This window comes from Empidonax traillii, unplaced genomic scaffold (assembly GCF_003031625.1).
Source record: "Empidonax traillii isolate 1590-97213 ecotype Southwest subspecies unplaced genomic scaffold, ASM303162v1 scaffold1196:size187323, whole genome shotgun sequence".
Taxonomy (NCBI): domain Eukaryota; kingdom Metazoa; phylum Chordata; class Aves; order Passeriformes; family Tyrannidae; genus Empidonax; species Empidonax traillii.
In genome coordinates this window covers 92,461-110,852 of record NW_020956389.1, presented here as the reverse complement: position 1 = coordinate 110,852, position 18,392 = coordinate 92,461, and the positions used below count along the sequence as shown (strand labels likewise).

General features: G+C 64.5%; 1 protein-coding gene across 16 annotated transcripts in view; it reads right to left on the bottom strand.

Moving 5' to 3' along the window:
• Window positions 1–17,071, bottom strand: part of PLEKHA6 (pleckstrin homology domain containing A6) — a 40,187-nt gene extending 23,116 nt beyond the window's left edge. For 6 of the 16 annotated variants that reach the window (XM_027905683.1, XM_027905691.1, XM_027905689.1 and 3 more), the window contains exon 1: window positions 1,711–1,801. The gene's annotated coding sequence lies outside the window, so the exon portion shown is untranslated. Of the gene's footprint in view, window positions 1–1,710; window positions 1,803–2,955; window positions 3,058–6,313; window positions 6,468–15,764; window positions 15,935–16,990 lie in introns of those variants that run through there. The other 10 variants (XM_027905678.1, XM_027905680.1, XM_027905684.1 and 7 more) reach the window with 6 other exon arrangements.
• Window positions 17,072–18,392: the final 1,321 nt, after the last annotated feature.

The window sequence follows — 18,392 nt, the reverse complement described above, 5'->3', positions numbered from 1 at the left end:
AAGGAGGAATGGAATGCTGCAAGACACCCCTGTGCTGCCACCACAGTGCCCAGGCAGGGACCACCCTGGCTCACTGGCCACGACCAACGCAGGCAAGAGCCTTCCCAGAGCCAAAACAAGGGCTGTGGTGGCCAAGCCCCCCTTCCTTCTGCTGCCACATCCCAGGTGTCACCACTGACCCCACTCAGAAGTCATTGCAGCAGCAGCAGCAGCAGCAGCAATGGCCCATCCAGGGCTGTGCCTGCAGCGACGTCCCCAATGTCACATTCTTGCTGCTTTTAGAGCCATTGCCAGAGCACTGCAAGGTTTAGAGCAGGATCACCTGGCCATGGAGGGCACCCCCCAGACCCCAAACACCAGCCCAGGACCCCTCAGACCCCAAAAACCAGCTCAGGACCCCCCACACCCCAAACACCAGCCCAGGACCACATTCTCCTACGAGCACACCCTGGCCCATCAGCTCGCCATCACCCCTCTGAGTTCCCATGGGAGCTGTGCTGGGAGGGGAGGAGGAAAAGCCTGAGCTGGATCCTCTGGGAAGCAGCAGGGCTGTTGTGCCGGGCTTGCCAAGCCGGGCAAAGTCCTCGGGAAGGGCGGGTGGCGGCTCCTGGGCACCCACAGCCCATGAGCAGCGTCACCACCGTCACACAGGGCCCTGCCAGCCACGCAGGGTGTGCGAGGAGGGAGAGTGGGAGAAGAGCCCGGTGCCCCTGCCATGGCTGGGTGGGATGGCTGGGAGCAGGGATGGCAGGGAGCAGGGAAGGCAGGGAGCAGGGAAGGCAGGGGATTTCCAGAGAACAAAGCAGCTCCTGGCAGCCGGCGTGGCCGGCGGCGGGGAGGGCGAGTCCCCCGCTCCCGCGCCAGCTGGGGTCGGGGAGAAGCACAAAAAGCACAAAATGCACTGGGAGTTTGTGTTTTATCTCCCTGGAAACCCCGGCTCCATCCCAGGCACGGCCCACGGGGGTGGCCGGGAGAACATGGAGAGCTGGAAAAGGCACAGCAGCATCCCGGATCCATGGGGTGACATCTGGGAGGGTGACAGCCCCGTGATGGGGTGGTCTGGGATATGGAGCAGAGGGGGTGACAGTCCAGGCCCTGGCAGCACTGAGTGTTGGGCAGTGCTATAACCAAGGCACTCCATTGTCCCTTCCCAGGGCAGAGCCCCAGCCCGCTGTTTTCTCTGGGATTGCCAGGCTCCCAGAGCCACCATTCCCACTCACACAACCCCTGAGCCGCCACCTGGACCTGCACCTGGAGGCTTTAAACTCTCACTAAGCTCTTTAAGAAACCACTTCCAGCGGCAGGAATACCTGTCCTGAGCAATCCCTGGCACGAGGCATCAAACCCGCCGGGTCCCAACCCCTCCCCGGCCAGGTCGGGTCAGGAGCGGGGATTACGGAGCAGCAGCGCTGGGAAAATCCTGCTGGGACAAATCCCCAGCACCTGCGTGACCCATCGCACTGGATAATCACACCCACAGCCCCCGACGTGCCCTCCCTGGCGTGCTCAGCTGTGCCAGTCACGGCCCCGGCCGCCCTCGGGGCACCGGCTGCTCCTGGCCACAGACAATGGCCCACGTGTGCCACGGCTGGGCTGTCTGTGCCACGGCTGGGCTGTCTGTGCCATGTCCAGGCTGTCTGTGCCATGTCCAGGCTGTCTGTGCCACAACAGCCGTGATGACACCACACACACACACTCACACACACTCACCGGTGCCACCGCACGTCCCCTCTGTCCACGCCGCCTGCCAAGCCGGTGTCTCTCCCACAGCCGGCCGGGGTAGATGATTTTCCTTCCAAGCCCATGGAGACTGTCATTGGTATCAATCATTAACAGCCCCGGCAGCTGCCGGCGGCCTTAACCCCCTCGGCTCCGAGCGGCGCGGGATGAGCGCCGGGAGACATCCTGTGCTCCCGCTGGCAGCGCCTTTAACGGCACCATGACACGGCAGGTCACTGCAGGACAACGGGCTGGGAACGAAAAGGGGCTTCCAAGGGGCTCCACCTGCAGCCCTTCCCGCAGTGTCCTGTCTCCACGCACTCCCAGCCCGCTCCCTGGGCAGCAGGAGCCCTGGGAGCAGCCCTGCGTGTGTTCCCGTGCATCCCAAGGGCCGTATCCTGCCTCTGCATCCCGGTGGGAGCTGCAGGAGACCCTGCTCTCCCCACCCTCAGGGACAGCCAGCAGTGTTCATCCCGAGGGGCTGAGCCCACCGAGGAGGGGGCAGAGGGCAGGGGCTGCTCCCCCCAGCTGCCCACGGAGGCAGGAGGCACATCCACCCCTCAGTGGGGCAGGATCTCAGCTCGGGGGTGTCTCTCCCTCCCTCCTTCCACTCAGCTTTTCCAAGGAACATCAATGGCTGTAACTTTATCCGAGCGTGTTTACAACCCAGCTGCAGCTCTTGGCTCCCTCGGCCGTGCCGGGGGCCAGCTCGGCTCCGGCTCAGCCGGCACAGGGAGCTGCCAGGCCCCGCTGCCGGGGGTGCCCCGCACGCTGCGGTACCCGCGGCGCTGGCCGGATCACCGCGTCCCCACCGAGACGGGACACCAGCTCCCAACGCTACAGGAGGAGCAGGGAGGCTGTCCCTGTGCCTGGGGTCTGGGGAGTGGCTGGACAGATGTCCCTGTCACCCCCCCCACCCCCCCGCTGCTGGCTGCGTTACCCAACCTGCCAAGGGGTTGAATGATTAACCTCCGGCTGCGCCATCGCCGGGAGCCAGCACAGCCCTGCTCTGTCCCTGCTCTGTCCCTGCTCTGTCCCTGCTCTGTCCCTGCACTGCCCCAGGGTGCAGTGGCACTTGGGGACCAAGCCCTGATCCCCGCTGTCCCCAAGCCCAGATGATGTCACCAGCCCCCAGGACCATCCCACGTCAGGGGCAGCCACCACATCCCCCTGCAAACACAGGGAGGGGCTCAGTCCTCACGCCTGTCCCAGCTCCCACGGGTCTGGAGTACTCACAGCACCGGCAGCACAGCCCAGCTCCAGCATCCCGACACGGACACACTGGGAATTTCGCCTTCTCCAGCCCCGGCTGCAGCGCCGGGGGCGTCCGGGCTGGAATGATCACAAATAGCCTTGGACAAACATCTGCACGGCACCACCCCGTGTGGCTGGAGCGCCGAGAGCGGCTGCAGGATGGTTTCAATCATGATAAAACCCCCATCAAACCGCTAAAAACCCACAGAGGAGATCGAGCTGCAGACACAGCAGCTGATAAGACCCCCCTGGCCACGGGGTTCAGCTCCCTGTGTCCATGATGTGCCAAGCATTGGGCACAGCTTTTGGGATTCCCATTTCCCACGCCCACATGGGACATGAAGCCACCAGCTCCTTGCAAACACCAATTCAGATTGGGAGCACCCAGAGGGTGCAGGGCCCAGAGCAGAGTGATAAAATCAAGCATCTCCCTGCTCCCAGCAGTGAGTCCCAGGGCTCTGCAGTGCCATTCCCACTCTAACCCACCAAGACTGGGTGTGGGGTGACCCCTAGCCCGGCCTCCATCACCCATGGCAAGTTGTGCCACTCCCTGCGGAGCCTCTTGATTCTTTTCATCAAAATTCCCAATTTTCCACTGTCAGATCTCCCACGGGCGCCTCAGACAGATTAAAACTAAAGTCACCAGGGTGGCACCTCAGGGCATGGGGGGCACGACCCGGGCACAGCCCCTGCCAGAGCCTGTATCCCTGCTGCCACCGTGGGATCCCGCTTCCCAGCGGCGTTTGGGATCGGAGAGGCTGTGGATCAGGAGGCTGGGCAGCCCTGGCTCTGCCCCAGCCCGGGAGCTGCGCCACTGCCAGCCCTCCAAGTGATTCATCACAGGGCTCTGCGCCCCGACCTCCTGCAGTCAAGTCCCGGCGCATTCGGCACATTCCTGGCATAGCCGGCACGGAGCCCCACACCTGCCGGAGCCGGGGGGCTGGGGGGGTGCCAGGGCCATGCTCAGGGCTCTGCAAGGAGCCTCACGGATCCCAGGCAAGGCCCTGATGGCCCTGCTGGCCCAGCACAGTCACGTGTGCCCACAGGGACGGAGGGGCAGGAGCGGCTCCGCTCCCCCAGCCGCAGGTTGTCACCGCGGGCAGCCTGTCACCCTCCCCGGCAGCACGAGGAGTGTCCCAGTTGCCTTCCCGCTGCAATGCCACACGTCCCTTGCGTCGGCCTGGGTGTGATGTCGGCGGATGGGGAAACTCTCCAGTTTTAGCTCCGATCCTGTACCTCTGCAGGGCTGGGAACAGTTTGTAACCGGCTGTGACGCAACGGGCACGGCCGGGGTTGTGCAAGTGCTTCGCACCAAACAGCTCCCAAGGCCGGGGCGAGTGCTGGGTCTGGGCAGCTCCGGGCTGCCCACGGCTCTCCGACCCCACATCCACCTGCAGTGTGTCCCACGGCCCCAGGAGCAGCCCGTGATCACGCTGTGGGTGCCAGAGACACCCGAGTGCCCACAGCAGATCCCAAGAGCCAAGCCCGACACCCGTGGGTGCCTCCAGCTCCTCCTGCCCCCAGCCCCGGAGTCACCTGGGCACATGCCCATCCCACAGGCCTCTGTGTCCAAACACAGCGGGGACCAGGAGTCCCACGAAGCAGGAGGTTTGTTCCTGGACAAACAGATCAAAGCAAACACGCACAGGCCCCCTCAGATCCCAGGATCGGGCTGGGGGACTTTGCCAAGCTTTCCTCCCGCTCTGGCAGTGGTGCCATCCCGGTGTGGAGCATTCCAGGGGGGGCCACAGCAGTTCCCTTGCTGGGGACAGCCCCGATTTACTGCCACCTCCAGCCCACCACACCCTGGTGTGGCAGGACCGTGCCTGGGACGGCTGGGAACAGCTTCCCGGTGAATCACTGCTCGTTCCCAGCTTCCCAACCGCGTCCTCATCAGCGCACGGAGCCGGGAGCAGCCCCGGGGGAGCAGCTGCAGGGGCAACGCAAGGAATACGCTGAGGGAAGCCAGAGGGAGCTGGGAACCCTTTCCACCCACCCAACCGGACCCTGCTGGGGTGGCTCAGAGCCAGCGTGGGGACAGGACACGCCCCCTGTGTCACCAAACAGCCCTCGCCGTGTCCCTTGTCCCCCTCCCACCGCCACCCCCGCAGCGCCACGGGCGGGTTTAGCAGCGCGGCGCCAGCTCTGCAGAACGAGATCATCCCCTGAATGAAGTTTAGTCACCGTGGGATGTTTCCAATTGGAAACCAGGACAGTTCCAGGCTGAAGGAGCGCCAGGCTTGCACTTCCCAGAAATCCCATTTGCAAGCAGCCTGTTGCCAGTTCCCCCTTCCTTCTCCCCCAGCATCATGTAAATAAACGTGGTCCCAGCCCTCCCTGCGCCCCAAAGGAGCTGCAGCCCTCGGGATCCACCGTGCCTGGGGAGGGAAGCTGGAAGGACGGGATCCCTAAGCCAGGCTGGCGCTGGAGCTGGGCCAGTCCCAGCCTGGGGAGAGCTCCTGGCTGGTGCCTTTGCCAGCCTGGATGAGCCCCTTGGGATGGTCACAGGATCCCCCTGAGGATGGGGAGCCAGGACCAAGGAGCTGCACCAGGGGACCAAGCACGGTGGCTGCCCCCCACAAGGAACCGGTTTGCTCAGCACTGGAAAGAGCCAGAGGCTTGTCCCGAGTTTCCAGAGGGCACAGATGGGATGATACACATGGAGCAGTCGGCACTGGAGAGGTGGGAGATCACTTCAGCAGGTGCCTGTGGCACTGTGGCTCCTGTTTTTCTGTGGGCTTGGGTCCGGGACTTCCAGGAGATCACAGCTGGAATCTGCAGGAGATTCCCAGCCAGCTGGCTAAGGACAGGGACAGCAGCTCCCTCGTGTTCCAGAGCCAGCCCCTGGCACAGGGGCACAGGGAGAACCCCCCAGCCACAGTCCACAGGGTGGGCAGGATCCCTCCTGCACCCTGGCTGGAAGCAGAGCTCTGTGCAAGCACTGCCTCTGCCCCTCTCCCGGCTCTGCCAGCCTTATCGAGCTGCCACACCTTCCCTTTAGCTGCTGCCAGCAGTTTAACCCCTGGCAGAGCTCAGCCGGCCTTTCCCGCGCCATGGCCGTGCCCATGACCGGTGTGACGTGCCACCTGCCCACGGGAATGCTGGAAGTGCCTCTCCCGTGCTGACATCCGGGACTGCGTCCCCTCCCCACGAGCCCTCGGCCCGGTGAGCAGTTCCTAAATCCCACCCTGGGCTGCCCTGGCACAGCACAAACCTCTCCAGCACCTCCAGCCCTTCCCCTCCAGCCCTCGGACTCTCCATCCATCCCTCCAATCCCCCTCCTTAATCCCACCGCGGGCCAGGCTGCGAGGACGGAGCAGCCACAGCTGGCCCAGCCTACCTGCTGCCCTGGGGAGGGCGGTGGGTTGGTGCCAAGGCTGGAGCCGCTGGGGCTGGTGGGGAAGGAGGGAAGAGAAGCTTCCCGAGCGGTCGCCTCCGGGACCCGCCGCGTCCGAGCGCGGCAGGAACAGCCCGGCCGATAAGCAAGGGCTGAAATCTGAACCTGTAGGTTGGCTCCTTCCTATATAAACACACACACACCCCCGTGTGCGCTGCCTCTCACGCCACTCCCGCTGCTCCCGGCCACGCCAGGCACTGCCAGCGCTCCGGCGGGACCTGCCGCGCTGCCCGAGCCCCCCGACACCAGCCCCGGCCCCCCCGGTGCTGGCAGCGCCTCAAGGTGAAGCCTGATGCCAGTTTGGGACGTGCTTCAGGTGGATTTTAACTTTGCAGCTCAAATACCACTGCAGGCAGTGGGAGAGGGCTCTGTGCTCCGGGAAAGGGGGAGGGACCCACTGGCGGGCACCGGGCGGGCACCACCTTCCTGGTGATGTGGGAACGAACAGGAGATGTGGGAAAAGCAAATAGGGCAGTTTTTAAACCTTGTAAAACAGGTGGGAAGGACTTGGCACCTCCCCGGAGCAGGTGACTTGGTCACCTGTAGTTATGGGGACAAAAATCCCCCTCACCCAGCAGTGATGGGGGCGGTGGGCGTCCACTGCCATCCTGGTGGGACCCTCCTCTCACCAGGGCCTCGCTGGCTCAGAGCCAGGCTGTGGCCACACTGTGCCACCCCAGGACTTCCTCGTGCCACCCCGGGACTTCCTTGTTTGGAAGGACTTCCCGCGCTTCCTCCAGCGGGTCAGAACCCTCCGGGAGACAAACCCTGCCCTGTTTGTGCCAGCTCTCTGGGCCCAGCCCATAAACCAGGATGACCACATGCCAGGAGCAAGGCTGGGCTCTGCTGCCCCAGCTCCAGCCCAGGGACACAGGGACAGTCCCAGGCATCACCCATGGCAAAGGGGAGTCCCACAGCTGCTCTCCTGGCTGGGAGAGGATCCCAGCGGGCACACCCGTGGGGTGCTCTCCATCATGTGGCTGCACCTCCACTCGGGGAGCTTGGGGTTGGCAAGGGGCAGCTCGTGTCCCCGGTGCTGCTGGGGCTGGATCCAGCCAAGGAGCCTCCCTGTGGGGTGCAGGGAGCCCCACGGGTCTCGGAGCCAGCTCCCAGCTCCCCGCCCCGGTTGCACAAGCGGCCCTGGGGCGCACAAACAATCCCAGCCTGTTTACAAGCAGCAGCATCGCCCCAGCCACCTGCCTGCCGAGCTCCCAGCCCTGCCTGATCACGGGGAGGCACAGCAGGAGCTCCTGGGGCACCCTCTGCCATCCATTCCCCCCCTGGGAAGGGCCACCAGATGTCCCCAGAGCCCCTACGGACATGCCACATGCAGAGCAGGGCATGGGGACCCTTCCCAGCACAGGCACCCCCACGGTGGGTCCAGCCCCTGCAGCACCCTGACCCCCAGCATACCACAAGGGTGTTTTGGAAGAGCAAATCTGCCTTTGGAGAGGTTGGATTGACTCAAGATGAGGGGGAGGAGGCAGCCTTGGGCAGGGATTTCCTCCGCAGGGTCACCCTGAGGGACTTTGGCCCCCCTGGGACAGCACCCACTGTGTGCCCTGTGAGCACTGGGCAGTGCTTGGGCACAAATACTCCTCCTCTCCAGCTCCTCTGGTCACACCAACATGGCCCCACAGCAGCCAAAATCGTCTTCTTCCAGCAACCCATAAATCCCTGGGAACGGAGCAGAGACCACTGACATGGTCCAGGCACAGAGTGAGATTTTGGGGCTCGGGGGAGAAGCTGGGGTTCCTCCTGAGGTGTTTTCAATCCACCTCTTCTACTTAAGCACCTAGATGGTCCCACAGCCATCAAGTTGGCCTAAAAATGGGGTTTTCTCCACTTTCTTTTGCTTCAAGAGAAGAAGGGGCAGGGCCAAGCCTGACACGCTGTTCCCATCAGGTGCCTCCTCTGCCTGCCTGGGGGAGCTTGAAGGCTGCAGGAGGGGCTGCTCTGTGCTCCCACCCACACACACCGAGGTTTTGGGGAGTCACAGAGGGATCCTCCACCCCTGAGCAAGGGGTCCAGCCCCCCCCAGCACGTCCCTGCTGCCCACAGTGCCCCAGCAGTGGGACACGGAGCATCCCCCCCCAAACAACCCGCGCCTGAACCCAAGGTCCTGCTTATCTGCGGCACAAGCATGTCTGGTGATAAGCCCAAGGATAAGATAAGGCCCCAGGCAGCCTGGCTGATACCACAAACCCTTCCTCCAGCCCTGCACCCCAAGGCTGAGGGGTGCAGCACCCCCCAAATGCCCCCCGGCCCCCCCAGCCTCTCACTTTGACGAGCTTTAAAAGATTCCTTACATTCCCCACTGCTTGTTGTTCCCAAATCAGACATGCCACTTGATACAGGGGAAAGGGGAAAAATAAATTAAAAACAAACAAAAAAACAAACAAACTCCAGAAACACACACAAAAAAACCCACGCAGCAGAGCACATAATTTGTCAGGGGAACCCTGACAGCACGGGGGGCATGGGGGGGCACCCCCAGCCCGGCGTCATTAGGCCTGCCATAGAAGCTGGAATTGCTGATCATTGCTGCTCAGCAGAGCTGAAAGGAGAGCTGTGCAAGGAAAACAAACCCCCAGCAGAGAGCAGAGGGCATGTGGACTATCCATCCCCTTCTCCTTCCCACCCGAACTCGGTGTTACCCAGCATGGGAAGGGGCTGGCACCCCATCCGTTCCCAGGATCTCCACACGGGATCTGCCCGTGTGTGGGCATCCCCACCCCAGCAGAGCCAGCCTTTAAAACAGGAGGATTAAAGGGGAAAAAAAAAAAGACCAAAACACCGCCCTCCACGCGTGTTTGCCTCCCAGAACCCGTGCCAGGCTAAAAATACCCGGCACTCGCTGTTCCGCTGCGGGGTGGAGGGGGATTGAACGGGATTGGAGCTTGGCAGGGGAGCGAGGCGCCCACTCGGTGCCACTGGGGGGTCATGGGGTCAGGGTGGGGTGGCTGTTCCCCTGGGGCTGGGTGGGAGGAGGGCACGGTGGCCACGGGTCAGACCCTGCCAGCAGGGCTGCTGTGCCAGCGGGGGCGAGGCAGAGGAAATCCCCAAAGGGCCCTGGAGGCAGCGGGGAGGGTGCCAGGAGGGAGTGAAAGGCAGCGCTGCAAGGAGCCAGGGCAGGCTGCCAGGCTGGCACGGGCACTGTGGGCACACACCACCTCCTCGTGCCCCCAGTGCCACCCCCTGGCAGGGGACAAGCGCAGAGGAGACCCCTCCCCAGACATCCCACCCCAGATCTCTCCATCCCGCTCGCAGGAGCCAGCACAGACCCCACAGCACCCACTCATCCACCCACGGATGGGGCAGGGGCTCAGGGGGGCAACCCTGGGGGAGCTGCGGGGCAGGGGAAGGCCTCTGAAGTGCAGACGTGCCTCAGGACTGCTGCCTCATTAGAGAGCAATTACTGACTAATTATATGATGGCAACACCCAAACCCGATCAGGAAATGGGGCTGCTGGGTGCCGGGGAGGGCACGTGTGCACAGGCACACACACACCCACCCACCCCTGAAACCTCGGGAGCTCTCTGGAGCAGGGAGGGGACACGTCAGACGGAGCCACAGGAGGTCATGGGCTCTAATTCCCACTGGGCTGGCTCCCTGCCTCAGTTTCCCTATTTAAGGCCTCCTGCTCCCTGCCTCTGCCCCGGGGCATCCCACAGCTCACCAACCTTGCCCTGCATCCCAAAACCACCGACAGTGGCTCTGCCTCGCTGAACAGCACCCCCATCCCGCCAGCCCCATCTCATCACCCTGCCCCTGCCCCTGGCAGTGGGATGCCCCCATGGGAATGGGAATTGCTGCCCATGAGCACCCTCCTGGGAGCCTGAGCCTGATCCTACCAGAGCCAGGGCTTGGTGGCTCCTGGACAGGGGCCACCCTGCCAGCCCTGCTTTTGGTCACCCCAAACCCCGTGAGACTGTGCCAGGACAGCTCCTGGGGGCAGGTGAACTTTACCCGCATAAATAACATTCCTGCTGGCTCCTGGTTATCTGTGGTGGGCCAGCGTGGGCCTGTCCACAGCCAGAGAGGCCACCAAGGACACTGGGGAAGGGGGCAGATGGCTGGGAGCCAGTGGTCAGGGGCAGGAGCCAGCCCGTTCCCCTGGCACCCATCCCTCTGCCCCATGGCCCCTCGTCCGCCCCACACTGCCCATCCCAGGTGACCCTCAGGGGGACAGGGGGACGTTTTGCCCCCAGAGCCTCCCGTGCCAGCAGCAGGGACAAGGTCACAGCAATAACAGCTGGCAGGGAGGAGCCGCGGGAGGACGGGGAGCAGCAGCACTGACGGCTGGTGAAGGGCCCGGCATCTCCGGGCACACGGGGAGAGCGACGGGAAACGAGCTCTTTCCTCCCCTCAGGGAACTCATCACCGCGATCGCAGCTGAGCGTTGGAGCCCCGAGGCCCGGCAGTTTGCACGTAGCTCCCGAATCCCTCATCTCCCTGACAGGCGGGAGAGCAGCCGGAGCTCCGGGCGGCCCCGCCAAAGGTCACCGCGTTTGCACATCCACAAAACAGGCATTTAAAAACAACCACGAAACAGGAGAGGGAAAAACCCCCAAACCCCCAGCAGAGCTGGCAGATCAGCCCAGCTGAGGAGCCAGGGAACACCCACCCAGCCCCAGGACCCCCCAGCCCCCCCCTCCAGTTGGCACCGGGCAGTTGGCTCCAAAACAATGGCACAGAGGCAGATTTTCATCTCCTGATTTGCCTGAGCTTTCTGGGCCCTGAGGGTGCAATCGCCTCTTCAAATTCTCTGGAAGAATAGAGGCTGGAAAATTAAGTTTCAGCACATCGAGCAGATGAGTGGGAGATGGGAGTTTGGGGGTCCTCCTGCACCCCCTTTCCCCCCGAGTGTCACCCTGCAAAGGTGGAGCAGAGCTGAGACCCTGGGGTGCAGGTCCTGGCTGTGGGACCCCTGAGGGACATGGGTACAAGTGATGGTGATTCCAGGGACTAAGGATGTGGATGAAAAGGAAGAGCAGGATGTGAAGTGGGAGCTGAGCCAGCCCCGGATGCGCTCCCGGTGTGCCAGGGATGCAGAGCTGCCCCATTCCAGCCATGCTCCCAGCCTGGCTGCCTTATCCTGCTCCTGCCTCCTTGGTCCTGAGACACACAAAGTCACAACCCTGCCACGGCCAGAGGATTTTCCATTGCTGGAAGTAGATCCCCTCAAAGCCAGGCAGGAGGGGGATTCACCTCCCATAACCACAGAAGCAGCAGAGAAAGAGGGGAGGATGAGATGAGACACCCACTCTGACACCTCAAACCCTCCCGGGTGCCCAGCCCAGACTGGGGGTGTGTGGTCCTGGGGGTGGTGCCAGAAGGGTGGAGTTTTCCAGCTGTTTCCCCTCGGGATGCTGTGCCCACACCGCCCATCCTCACCTGGCACGGAGCACGGTCCCCAGCACCCACCGCACGGCCCGGGCGTGCAGCAGCTCCATCCTGCAGGTGCCCCGGGACGAGGGATGAGCACAGGGCTCGTCCCCCCGGTGCTGTGGGACCGGCCCAGCAGGGCTGGGAGGCGGCCGGTGCTGCCAGACTGGTCCTGGCTGTTCTGCCGGGAGCCCGACCCACGGCACAGCATTCCCGACTCCCCGGGACGGTGGAACTCCCGCCCTGACTGCACACGGAGAGGCCTCTCCCGCTCAGCCCAGCTGCTGATGCCTGTGCTGGTGCTCCCACCTTGCCACAGAGGCCTCCAGCAGCCACACATCCCTTCCCAACACGCTGCCCTTCCCCGGGTGCGAGGCCCAGGCCTCGGTGCCGCCGAGCTGCCGGAGCTGCTGCCGGAGCCACTGCCGGTGTTACGTAAGGAATGCTCAGAGTGGAGCGCCGGCTCCCTGTTCCCGGTGGCTGCAGGCAGGAGGAGAGCAACAACAGCCTCTCGCTGCTCAGCAGGAACACACGGCCCTGCCGCCAGCGGGGCCCTGCGGGTGCCGGAGCAGAGGGAGGATGCGGGAGGATGTGGGAAGAAGCAGAAGGATGCAGGAGGATTCTCTCTGCTCCATCACCACCATGACAAGCCCAGTCCCAGTCCCCAGCTCCAGTCACCCAGGGATGTGGGCACGAGGACGAGGAGGGATGGTGCATGGGATCCTGGGCCCCCACCGGCCGGATCCTGCTCCGAGAACAAAGGGCTGCGCTGAAAGGCTCCGGTGGCCTCGGAATCCCCCACGGGACTCGGGGGCTTGGAGCAGCTGCACAGCCACCACGTCCCCCAGCGCAGGGCTGGGAGCTCCTCTGATCCTCTGGGGCGCTGAGAAACCTCCAGGCTGCCCCCAGCCTGCCAAGCTGGAGCAGCCGTGGAGATGGATTAGTGGGACACGGCACGGGGGGATTGTGGACACGGCACAGGGGAGGGATCGTGGACACGGCACGGGGGGATCACAGACATGGCACGGAGGGGATCGTGGAAATGGCTCAGGGGGATCACCAGCATGCACAGGGGGATAATGGACACGGCCCAGGGGGATCATGGAAAAGGCACAGGAGGATCATTGGACATGGAACATCCCCAACCCGCTGGGTGTTTGGAGCAGGGCTTCTGTCGCCAGGCTGCCACGCACACACAAAAGGCGTCTCATTATCCCCTAATTAGTGCCTCGCCAGCTCCTGCAATTAACACCCATGTGAGAGGCTGTTGTTGAGGTAAACAGAGGGTTAGAAGCACCCTGGAGAGCAGGGGGACCCTGGCAGGGTGCAGACCACCCATGGGCACACCCAGAGGGCAAGGAGACCTCCTGCTCAGTCCAGAGGGTCCAAACAACTCCGAGCCCCCACTACCCTCACAGGGAGGAATTTCATCCCAATATCCCACCTAACCCTGCCCTCTGGCCATGGGAAGCCATTTCCCCTTGTCCTGTCCCTCCAGGCCTCTGTCCAAGTCCCTCTCCAGCTCTTCTGGAGCTCCTTTAGGCACTGGAAGGAGCTCTAAGGTCTCTCCAGGCTGAACACCCCCAGCTCTCCCAGCCTGCCTCCAGAGCTGAGGTGTCCCAGCCCTCAGAGCACCTCCATGACCTCTGGACTCGCTCCAGCAGCTCCACTTTCTCCCAAAAATCAGCCCATGACTCAGGAGCAGCCGGGGTTGGACTCCAGGCTGCAGGTCCTGCCCCAGAGGTGGCCAAGCCACCCATCCTCGAGCCCAGCCCACACTGGCCAGGTGTTTATTCAAGTCGTCTCCCTTGGAAACATCAAAGGAGTCGCCCAGGTCTTAAATGGCCTTTCTCTGCCTGACCCAGAAACACGGATCAAGAGCTGCCTCATCCCTTAATTGAGAAGTTGGTGACTTTGAATCTTTATTAAAGAGCTTTAGCGAATTCACGGATTAAGAGCACAACAGGCCACTGCCATCATCCAACCTGATTCCCTGGATCCAACCTGATTCCCTGCATGCCAGAGCCGCGGGAGCCACCTCACCCCGCAGCCGCTGCTCCAGAGCCCTCCCCGGGCTCCAAACAGGCTTGGAATGGGCTCCCTGTGCTGCTGCAACGAAGTGAAAACTGAAACCAAACCCAATCCACGCTGAAAAACAACCGCCTGCCTGCCCTGAACAGCCAGGGTATTTTACAGCTCGGGATGGTGGAAGGAGCAGGCAGGGCTGGGAGGTGGGACACAACACACATCCCCCCCCCCCCTCCCTCTTTCTGCAGGTTTCCATCCGCCTGTGCCACGTGCAGGGGGCTGGAAATGCCAGGAAAACAGGGATGTTTGGGAGCAGAGGGCTGGCAGGGCAGGAGGCACCCACCTCCCCATGGGGCGGTGGGCAGGGGAGCAGGACTTCCCTGGGTGGGAGTAGAGCTGTGAATCCTGGGGAGGAAGGAGGCTGAAGAGGAGACAGCACATCCCTCCATGCACTGTTCCTGCCTGCTGCGGATTAGCATGTTTCCAGCTAAGGAAAACAGCAGTGGGGGATGCTACTACCAGCGCCTGGGAGAGAGAGAGGAGCGGCGACGGAGCTGGGGCCGCACTTTCCCTGCCAGCCCGCAAAGCCGGGCAGGAGAAATCCCCAGCCCAGCTGATTCCCCGGGGGCACAGATGGAGCAGAGAACAGCCCACGGCCCTGCCCGGCTGCCACGGGTTCAAAAGGCCTCGGGGGGATTAAACCCCTCGCTGCCCATCTGGGGTGGTGTTTGTGGCCGGTGCCAGGCCTGGCTGCGGGGCAGGGCTGTGATATCACACACACACACACGTGGGAAAACACACACTCACAGTGCAAACACACACACACAGTCACCCCCTGGCACTGTGACCCACAGCCAGGGCCCTCCCCACGGCAGGGAGCGGCCACTGGTCACGGGCAGGGTCACTGGTGCCCTCGCAGCAGCTGGCACCCGGCGCAGCCGCCTCATCCCGGCAGTGCCAGCCGTGGAGCTCACCCTCCTGCCCACCCCTCCTCTCCCTCATCCTCGCCAGCCCAGCGGCTGCTCCCGCCTGTTTCTATGGGAACTCAGCAGGAAAACACGGTTTCCAGCAAGGCCAGCGCCGGCCCGGTGCCAGGCGTCACCCTGTCACCACGTCTGCCAGGGGGGACCCCTGTGCCAGGCCCTGCCCAGGAAGGCAGGGACCCTTCCCCACAGTCCCTCTCCCTGAGGGATGGGGCACTGGGGGCCCAGTGAAGCAGGAGGGGGACCGGGGCTGGGGGTGCAGGGGCTGCTCACCCGGCAGGCTCTGCCAGGGCAGACACATCCTGGCCCGAGGGGCCTGGCCTTGTGCTTCCCATGGGATTTTTAGCAGAGGCCCAAGAATTTTAGTGCCTCGGCTACCTCCTCCTCTCTGGGAGTCCTAATCCTGGCTCTGGGTCCCTCAGGGGGTGGCTCGGGGTGGGTGACAGCACTGGGTGTCCCCAAAGCCACAACGCTGCCAGGGAGGAGGGAAAGAGCTCCCTTGGGAAGCCTCATCCTCCCCCGGCAGAGCAAAGGGGACATGAGGGACCGGTGCAGGTTGGAGCAGGACAGGAGCCCTCCTTCCCAGTGAGGTAACGCCAGCGGGGTTCAGGGGAGGGAACGGGAGCAGCCCCACGCACAGGGAAGCCGGGGAGCGCACACGTGAGCACACGCGTGTGCTCGGCCCTGCACCGCGGGACGAGCCGGTGGCTCGGAACAGGGATGCACAATGGGATCCACGACGGGATGCACAATGGGATCCACGACGGGATGCGCCGTGGGATGCACAGCGGGGATGCGAACGCGCAGAAGTGGGAGAAGCTGCCGATTCCGGCTGCGGAGCCGCGCGCAGCGCCGCAGCCTCGCCTGCCTGGAGCGACGATTCCCGCAGCAAATGCCACCCCGGCTCCCTCCATTCCCGGCCTCCCCGCTCCCCTCCTCACCCCGGGATGGCCACGCACACCCCCCGCACCCCCCTCTGCAGCTCCCCTCTCACCTCCCCGCACGCAGGGATTACCGAGCGGCTCCCGCGGCCATCTGGAGCGGGGCTCGGCCCCCCTGCACCCAAGGGACCGCGGCACGTCACGGGGGGATGGCAGGGCCAGGTGGATCGCGCCGAGCACAGCGCTCGGCCCTCCCAGTCCACAGCCCTCGGAGGGTGGCAAAGACCCCTCATAGAGGTGATGGAGGGGCCGGACCGCCCCCCCTTTCCCCGTACACGGGGGTCCCGAGGCCAGCGCTGGGGTCCCCCCCGAGCCCCGCGGGAGGGCGGCCAGTCCAGCCCCTTCCGCTGGGGTTTAATAGACTCGTGGCGTATTAACATGCCCCATCATGTGATGAATCAGCCCCTGTTCCCTCAGATCTCACAGCGGCGCAACAAAGCTGCGATTGAGGGCTCAGGGCAGAGGCTGCGGCTCGCGCGTCTCCGGCACCGCCAGACACCCGGAGCAAGGGGGGCCCGGGAGCCCAGCACGGCGCGGCAGCGCAGCCCTTCCTCCCCGCCGAGGAGGAGGAGGAGGAGGGCTCTCTGCTCTCGGCAGGCAGCGAGACGAGCCACGAAACCAAGGGAAGGTCTCGGATCCTCGGGAAGCGCCAGACGCGACATCTCAGCTCCATCCATCACATCCCGTCCCGCGCCCGCAGCAAAGCGCCCGGCGCGGGGGTCCAGCCCTGCACTCGGGGCTCGGGGGTCTGGCCCATCCGAGCCCTCCGGCATCATCTCGGGGTTTGGGGGTGCTCAGACAGCGCCTCGAGAGACGGGTCCCGTGCAGACACTGTTCTGCCCGTGCGTGGAGCCGGGTCCAAGCCTGGGGGTCTCAGCCTGACGGGTCCAAACCGAGGGGGTCCCAGCCCGCGGCAGGGGGGGGGTCTGGGGACACAAAACAGCTCGCAGCACACAAACACACGGCGGGGACACTCGGAGGGGTCCCCAATTGTCCCCGAATGCTCGACAGGAGGAGCAGGGGGTGCAGGGGGACCCTGGGGGGTGCTGAGCCCCACAGCGCACCCTGCTCTGCCCACGGGGCTGGAGCACAGACACCCCTCCTTTACCTAAGAGAGCCCCCCATGCACAGCCCGCTCCCCCCCACCACGATGAGGGGATGCGCTGCAGCTCCGCGCCCCCCCTGCAGCGCCCGCGAGGAGGAGGAGGAGGAGGAGGAGGAAGAAGAGAAGGAGAAGGAGGAGGAGGAGGAGGAAGGGAGCCGCGCCGGAGGCACTCACCGTGCGGGGCGGGCAGCGGCCGGTCCCCCCCGCGCTGCCTACGGGCTCAGCATCCTCCCGGCCACCCCGAGCCCGAGCCCGAGCCGGAGCGGGAGCCGGAGCCGCAGCCGGAGCTGGGCATGCTCGGGGGCCACCGAGCGGCACGTGACGCCGGGCTGGCACCGAGCACGGCGGGGGGGCCGCACCGCCCCCCCCCCCACCCCCCACCTCAGCATCCCCCGGGGGGACCGCACCGACCCCCCCGTGCCCCACCAGGCGGACCCGCGACCCCGCGAGGGGGGCTGGACCACGCTCCCCCCATCCCCGCACACCCCTCCCCGCTTCCCTGGGGAGCAGCCAGGATCGCGCTCCCCGCGGCATCCCGGAGTCAGGGGGGCAGCTGGGATGGCGCTGCCCCCACATCCCATCACTGGGGGGGGCAGCTGGAAGAGATCCCCCCCCTCCCTGTGTCCCACCATCAGGGGGACAGCCAGGACTGTGCATCCTCCTGCATCCCAGAATAGAGGATGGACTTGGACCACGCTCCCCTCTGCATCCCAGAACCTCCTGGGACAGCCTGGCTCAGGCTCCCTCCCCACATCCCAGAATGGAGGGAGCAGTCGGGACTGCACATCCCTCTGCATCCCTGAGGAAGCAGCTGGGACCCCGTTCCCCCTCTCCATCCTGCATCCCCTCGGGACAGGGAAGCTCATTTGTTCCCAGCCAGGTCCTGGAACCCTCTGCAGTGGGTCAGGCAGCAGTCCCAGACTCTGCATCCCAGGATTGCTGCCTGCAGGGAGAGGATGCAGAGGATGGGCAGCAAGACAGCTCCCAACAGCCACAGCACCCCTGGAGCACAGAGGCCACCCCTCGCTTCCCCGGGCCCTGCCGAGGGCCAGTGATGGCACAGATGGGGCTGCTAGGACCTGCCCCAGCCCTACTCAGGCCCCCAGCCCTGTCCTGGTGGCAGGGTGGCTCCCAGAGCTGGGCACAGAAGCACTGGGCCTGCAGATTCCAGCCCTACAGCAATGGCACCATGCCCTGATCCATGGCACTGCCCTAATTCTGCCTGTCAGAGCTGTTGGGCCCAGGGTGGGACTCTGCCTGCACCCACCTCGGGCTCAGGGCCCTCAGGGACCTTCCATCCCCCCCAATGAGCTGGTGGGGGCAGACAGGGGCTCTCCTGGAAGGAAAAGCTGGAGGCTGCCCTTGATCCTGTAATCCCCCCATTAGAGAATTAGGGGCTGGGGAGGGGGTGGCTTTCACTGCATGCTCTGCCTCCTGCATCCCCCACAGTGGTGGGAGACCCTCCCTCCCTGCCAGCCCACAGCAGGACCCCTGTACCCCCAAAGTTGTCCCCTCTTCAAGGCCACTGTCCCCAGGCATTCCCCCGCTCCATGGAAATCAGGGATCCACTGGGGCA